The sequence below is a fragment of the Loxodonta africana genome, unplaced genomic scaffold (assembly GCF_030014295.1).
Source record: "Loxodonta africana isolate mLoxAfr1 unplaced genomic scaffold, mLoxAfr1.hap2 scaffold_407, whole genome shotgun sequence".
NCBI classification, from domain to species: domain Eukaryota; kingdom Metazoa; phylum Chordata; class Mammalia; order Proboscidea; family Elephantidae; genus Loxodonta; species Loxodonta africana.
The window spans coordinates 60,001-67,500 of record NW_026975121.1 but is presented as its reverse complement, the minus strand read 5'-3'; positions in this window follow the sequence as shown (position 1 = coordinate 67,500).

Genomic DNA, 7,500 nt, shown 5'->3' with positions numbered 1-7,500 from the left:
GCCGCGCCGTCCGTGCGAGTCGCCGTGCGTCCGGGCCCCCGTGCGCGTGCGCGAGCGGACCGTGTCCGTGGGTGCCGCGCGTCCGCGTTCCCGCGTGTTCTGCCTGCCCGCGCCTACCTCTGTGTCTCCCGGGCGTCCCGGGGTTGTGTCTGCTGCGCGCGCGCGCGCGCCCCCTCGCGTCCATCTCCGTGTTTCCGTGTGCTCCGTGGGCCCGTCCGTGTCTCCGGAGGGCACCCTGCGGTGCGGGCGCACGCGCGCGCGGGCGCGTTCCCGTCCTTCCGTCCGTCCGTCCTCCTCCTCCTCCTCCTCCTCCTCCTCCTCCTCCGCCCCCCACCGCCCACACCCCCGCCGCCCCCCGCCGCCCCCACCGCCTCCGCCGCCTCCAAACCTCTTCCCCGCCTGGCGGGTGGCAGCCGGCGGCCACGTCGGACTGGATCCGGATATCGCCAGCGTGGGGCCCACGGCAAGGGCGCAGGCGGGGTGGGGTTGGGGGTGCGTGGTGGGCGGTGGGGGGGGTGGCGCCAGCGGTCCTCGGCGGCGGCGGGCCTAGCGCCGCCGGCACGTGCCCCTCCGGTTTCAGTCGGGACCGCCTCCGTGACGTCGAGGAGAGCTTCTCCACCCGTCCGTCCGAGGGCGCGGGGGTTCGGCGGACCGAGGGTGCCGTCGTCCCTCGACGACCGCCTTCGGGTCGCGCGCACACACACGCTCGGAGGCGCCCCGTCTCAACTGAAAGGAGTCGGCGGAGTAGAAACCGCGGCCCTCGAGACAGCTCCCTAACGCCGGGTGCGTGCGGCGGGGTGCTTTCTACACCCTACAGAAGGAAAACGCCTGTGGCCGGAGTTCTCGACGCCCGCCTTTCGACGCACCCTCTCGTCGCCTCGCTCCGTTTCCTAAGGCTCTCGTGACTCCTCCCGTTCTATTTCAGGGAGGCGCAGCTGAAGGGCTATCCGCTCCGCCCGTCCGTGAAGTTGGGCTTTCCCCCCGAAGGTGGCCGGAAGGGGGTGGGGGGGCGCGTGAGCCAAAGGATCTTGAAAACGCGGCGGCGGCGGTACCGCTTTCGGCTCTCGCCGATCCCACGCAGAGGCGGGGGCGCGGGCAGGTCCGCGCGCAGGTGCCCGTGCGAAGGTGCAGGCGCGTGCAGGCGCGGGCGCGCGCGCGCGCGCCCTCGGGCAGGTACGTAGAGGCGGGCGCCCGCGCGTGCACACCCCTAGGCGTACGCACGGGCACGGACGCGCCCGAGGGCGCGCGCGTACCGGCGCGGGCGCGCCCGTGTGGGCGCGCCCACGCCTACGCGCGTGTACCCGCGCGGGTACGCACGGGCAGGCACGTGCGTACCGCCCGCCCGCGCACGGGCGCGTGCACGCGCCTGCGTGTCCGTATCTGCAGCCACGGGCGTGAGCGCGTGGGCGCCTACCGTCCTTCTTCTACCTAACGCCGTCACCGGGCTGGCTCGGCGTCCAGGTATGCCTGTCTCCCCCTCCCCTCCAATCCCCTCCCCCTCCCCGCCCCCTCCCCTCCCCTCCCCTCCCCCTCCCCCTCCCGTCCCCTCCCCCTCCCCCTCCCGTCCCTCCCCCCTCCCCCGTCCCCCTCCCCCTCCCCTCCCCTCGTCTCCCCTCCCCTCCCCCCTCCCCCTCCCCGTCCCTCCCCCCACCGCCTCCCCTCCCCCACCCCTCCCCCTCCCCTCCCCCTCGCCTCCCCTGCCCCCATCCCCCTCCCCTCCCCCACCCCTCCCGCCCACCCCCTCCCCCTCCCCCTCCCTCTGCCTGTCTCCTTCCTTTTCTGAAACCGGGTTTTCCTCTTCGAGAGCCGTTCCGCCCCTCGGGCGAAACCAACTCGCCGCGTACCGGAGACCGAGTGCAAAGACGGAGCCCCGGCGGCGCGGCGGCGGCGGCTCGGAGCTCGGCTGCCGACCGAGGTCGTCGGCGGTTCGGATCCGCCGGCTCCTCCTTGGGAAGCCCGTGGGGCGGCTCGACTCTCTCCCCTAGGGCCGCTCCGAGTCCCGAGCCGCTCGACGGCACGCGACGGCAGCGGCGCCGCAGTCAGTTCTCTATCTAAACGGAAACGACGACGATGACGAACGTCAGTCTTCACCGCCACGCCCTACTCCCCACCCGAGCACCGTTCCAACTCGGGTGTTTCTCTCCCTGTGGCGGGGGTCCCCCCCGACTGAGAAAAAATAAACCGCCCCCCGAGGACGGCCCGCGTTCGGAGCCTCTTGGTAGTAGCGCGCCTTCACGGGACGACGGCACGCGCGCCCGTCACCCGCTTCCCGGAAAGCTCCCCCCGCAGAGAGTCGCGAACTCGGGCGAAGACGGAGGAGTCCGCGTACCCGTCGCCCAAGGTTCAGCCATCGTCCGATTGGAAACCGGTGCCTTCCCGGTCCCGCCTCCCCGTCGATCGACGCCTCCCGGGGGTGGGATGGCTTCCAGCCGAACCAGCCTACCGTACCCTTCCCCTCCTACGTACCTCGGGAGGTCGGCTCGGACAGGGAGGGGCCCGTCAGATGTCCAGTCCGCCGTGAGCTTTCCACGACGACGGTCGGCCGGTCGGCCGGTCGGTCGGTCGGTCGTCCCGGAACACCCCGGTCGGGTCCGCGCGCGCGCGGCACGGGCTTCACACACCTCGCTCCTCTGGCTTCCCGGGAGACGCTCGCGGCACGGCGACGCGTGCAACGCGGGAACGGCGACGCTGCCCTCGGCCTTACCGTCCCCCCCCTCCAGCCGAATACGGCCCCGGCCCTCACCGCGGGCCGAGTTGGGGGGCTGGGGGTCGGGCCGGGGGGGGGGATCGGCGGCGGCGGCCCTCGTCGGCAGGCGGCGCTAGCGCCGCCGGCGTGCGGCCTTACGGTTCCCGTTGCGATTCCCCTCGTGGGCGCGGAGAAAAGCCTCTCCATCCGGCCAAGGGGGCGCCCGTTCGGCGGACCGAGGGCGACGACGGGGGGCTGCCCGTCCGCCTGAGCGCGCGCCCGCTCCCGCAGGCACAGGCGCGCGCGGGCGCAGGCACAGGCGCACACGCTCAGACACGCGCTCACGCGCAGACGCGCACTCAAACCCATACAGACACGCACAGACGCACACACAGACGCACGCACAGACCCGCGCTCACGTGCGCAGGCGCCCCCACAGACGCAGGCGGGCACGCACACGGGCACGCCCGCAGACGCGCACGCGCACGCACGCAGTCACGCGCGCACACGCAGGCACACACGCCCGGACACGCGCGCACACGCCCCCGCAAAGACGCGCCCCCGCACAGACGCGCGCGCGCGCAGGCACGCACACCGGGACGCGCGCGCGAACGGACGCACGCACGCGCGCAGGCACGCGCGCACACGCACCAGGCCACCCGGAACGTTTGCCAACTCCCCGCCCACCTCAGCACCCCACCCCCCGGGCCCGAGGCGCGTGGTCCCCCACCGCCCCCACCCTCCGACCCCCCCACCGCCCCGCTCTCGGCCTCCCACCCCCCAACCCCCCTCGGGCACTCCACCCCCCACCCCCACGACTCACGCACACACGCCCGCCCGCCCGCCCGCCCGCCCGCCCGCATTCGGGAGCCGCCGGAGATCTCTCGATGCTCGAGACGCCGACTCACCCCTCTCCCTCCACCCCCCCGCCCCGGAGACGCCACCTTCCCGAGTCCGCCCGCGAGCCCGGAGAGCACTCGCTCGGGCCGAGCCGCCCGAGGGCCTCTGGGCGGGCGTTCGCGGCTGGCCCGCCGCGCCTCCGCTGGACCTCACTAAGTCCGGCCTCGCTCCCGAGAGCCTCGAGGGCCTCCCTCGGTGAGATGTCTCCCCAGTCGGACCGGGGGGCCCAGAGCCGGTCCGTACCGGCTCTGGGAAGGCGTTCCCGGCCTCCCCCCCGCCCCCCGTTTGCCCGCCCGCGTCGCGGGAGGATGGAAAGCGATGAGGAAGAACGCTCTCGGTGGCGGCCGTGGTTTTCTTTTGCGACGCGGATGCCGGCAAACGCACGGCTCCCTCCCTCCCTCCCTCCCTCCCTCCCTCCCTCCCTCCCTCCCGACGCAATTTGCCCGTTCAACCCGCCTCACGCGTACCGTTGGCTCGGCGACAGGGACGACGGCGGAAAACGTCTCCCGGTCTGCCTGCTGCGCCACGCGGGCACTCAAAGAACGAGGAGGAAAACTTCGGGGACTGGCGGTCTCATCCCGTCCCGTTTGTCGCGTCCGTCCAAAGGATACGGATCGGAGAACACCTGCCCGTCCGACGCTTGGGACGTGCTCTCTTCTCCCTCCCGCCCCCGGTGGACGCTCATCCCCTCGGGCGCCCCCCCCCCCGTTCGGCCCTTTCGGGGGCGAGCGCGCGCGCGCGCGCCCCATGACGCTCCCGAGAGGTTTCCCCGGCGGCCCGGGGGAGTCTGTCCCCTCTGCCACCCTCGAGCCCCGGCCGGGGCCCAGGTGGACCCGGTTCCACCCCCCCGCCGCCCTTCGCTCCGGTCGTCGGCCGTCACCCGGCGGCCGCTTCGATACCGTCCCCCTCCGGAGCTCTGCGGCGCCGACGGGATGGGAAGCGGTCCCGGCGGGCGCGCGCTGGCCACGGCGGCCCGGGGCCTTCGCTCCGTCTCCTCGAGCCCGGCCTGGCTCCCGGCGTCCTCCCGGGGTCCTCCCGGGGTCCTCCCTCCCTCCCTCCCTCCCTCCCTCCCTCCCTCCCTCCCTCCCTCCCTCCCTCCCTCCCAGGGCCCCCCCCGAGTGGGACACGCCGGCTGGCCGGCATGGTGCTCCAGGGCTCCAGCGGGGTAGACGGGATCTTCCTGGCTGAGGGGCGAAATGGCCCGGCTGGGCCGGACCCCCTTGGATCGGAACTTTGGGAGATGGGGCCAAGGTGTTGGAATAGGCTGACGCTTCCGCCTAGCTCTCTTGACGACAAAGACCCGGAAACACAAGCGAACGAGTATGTCTGCGACGAGCGGGGAGTCCTGACCGTCGAAGGCGGGCTTAGACGACGCACTGAGGGGCAGCGGCAGGAAGAGACCTTTCAGGGGCAGAGAGGGTTTACCGGCCCTGCCCCGCGGGGAGCCCTCAGGCACCATTCCCAGAGCGGCTGCTGCAGTGGGCTGGTACCGTCGTTCCACTGCTGTTCCGTCAGGGAGAAGCAGCCAGCCACACAGCCTGCTCACACCTCCGGAACCTGAGGAGGGCCCGGCCGGGCGGATCCCCTTGGCCCAACCGACCCCGCGCTGTGGCCGGCCCCACCGTCTTCCGGCCGCCCCGCGCCGAGAAACGTGTTCGGCGGCGGCGCTGGGAGGCGGGGGAGGGGGGCGGGGGGGGAGCCGGGACGGGGCCGGGCGTCCGGCCGCCCGGCGACGCGCCCTCGCCGGCCGCCGATCCGGATCCGTCCCGCTGCACTCCGCGCCGGTTGTCGGCCGCCACCTGGCGGCCGCTTTGATATCGTCTTCCCCCGGAGCTCCGGCGCCGGCGACACGCGCGGGAGGCGATGTGGCCGCGCTGGCCGAGGCGACGTTCCCGGACGCCGGCGGCGGCGTCGGCAGGATCGTCCTGGCCGAGGCGGGAAAGGGCCCGGCCGGGTGGATCCCCTTGGCCCAACCGACCCCGCGCCGTGGCCGGCCCCAACGCCTTCCGGCCGCCCCGCGCCGAGAAACGTGTTCGGCGGCGGCGCTGGGAGGCGGGGGAGGGGGGCGGGGGGGGAGCCGGGACGGGACCGGGTGTCCGGCCGCCCGGCGACGCGCCCTCGCCGGCCGCCGATCCGGATCCGTCCCGCTGTCGCCCGCGCCGGTTGTCGGCCGCCACCTGGCGGCCGCTTTGACATCGTTTTCCTCCGGAGCTCCGGCGCCGGCGACATGGGAGGCGCTGTGGCCGCGCTGGCCGAGGCGACGTCTCGGGACGCCGGCGGCGTCGGCGGGATCGTCCCGGCCACGGTGGGGCGCCGGCGCCAGAGCCACGTTCCGGAATTGGGCCCGCAGCTTCATGTGGCCGAGGCGGTGGCCGTCGCCGCCGCCGCCGCCGCCGCCGCCGCCGCCGCGCTCCCGGGTGCCGTGTTTTAGACGGCGCTGGACCGAACCGGGCCGCACCGAGACGGCGCAGGCAGAAGAACGGGACAAGGCACGCCCCGGCCGTTCGCGCGCCTTCCTTCGCGCGGCCCGGTCGTCACCGGGGCCTCCGGCGTAGGTCCGGGGTGGCCCGCGGAGGGCGCCCCGGGCCCGGGCGCGGTCCCGCGTGGGGTCCGGACCGTCGGAGAATTTTTTCAAAGTCCCGCTCCGGGGGTCCCCGGGCCGAGGTTGCCGCCCCCGGCCCGCCCCGGCCCGGCCACGGACCCGCGCGGGGCCCGGACCTTCGGAGGGGCCCCGCCGCCCGAGAATTTTTTCCAAGTCCCCCCTCCGAGGGTTCCCCGACCGGCCCGCGTTGGCCGCAGCGCAGGCGGCTGGCTCTGGGCGCCCGCGCGGCCCCGGCCAGCTCCGTCACCCCGTCCCGCGGGTCGACCAGAGGATCCCGGGAGCTCCGGGGGGGGGGGGCGGGGCGCTGGGGGCCATGGGGTCGCGCTACGGACCGATGGCCGGGCCGCAGTTCCGGGGGCTCGCCGTGGGGAGCGGGCCCCTCCCGCCGCGGGGCGTGGCTTTTCTCTCGCCCAAAACGGGCGATTTGGGCCACCAGATTGGTGCTGACACGCTCTCCTCGCTGGGTGACTCCCGCTGAGCAGATGGGAAACCTGGACGGGTCCGTAGACGCCGGTCCACCGACGGCCCACGCCCTCCCCCGCTCCTCCCCGCTTGAGCCGCCCGCCTGGGGCCCGTGCGCCGGCTCTCGCGCGTCCAGATGTCCAGCCGCGGTGCCTCCCCCCGGTCTCCAGTGCCCGAGGGCGGCGTGGCACGGGCGCCGCGGGCCCTCTGACCCGCGTGCCCCTTGTCGCAGGCACCCGCGGTGGCCGCGGTGCTCGCCAGAGTGTGCCCCGCTCCCCCCCTCCCCCAGGCCCACGTGCCTCGCGTGTCAGGCGTTCTCCGTGTGCAGGGGTTCTCGCGGCCACCTTTCCGCAGCCGGGGCGGGCGAGGCAGAAAGCGGGTCCTCTCCGGGGCTGTCCTCGCCCGCCTCCTGGCAGCCCTGGCGGGGGGGTCTTCTCCTCCTCGCTTGTGCCTGGGCTGACCCGATCGATGTGGTGTTGTCGTGCTCTCCCGGGCCGGGTCCGAGCCGCGCCAAGACGAGGGACGGACATTCGTGGCGAATGGGACCGCTCTTCTCGCTCAGCGCGCGGGCCCCTCGCTCCTCCTCCCCGCCCGCCGGTGGTGCGCAGAGGGGCAGGGGCACGGAATCCGGCCCGACCTCGCTCATCTGCCCTCGTTCGCGGCCTCGCGGCCAGCGTCGGCGGTGGCGGGGTCCTGAGACCGAGCAGGACAGCCTCTGCTCGTGGCCCTGGTGTTCTGCCTCGCGTCGGGCCCTCCCCCGCCCCCCGCGGCGGGGGGGCTCTCTGGTCAGGCGCACCCGCGCGCCCCACCCAGGTGGTGCCGGTGCGCCTCGAGTGGCCCTTTGGCGGTG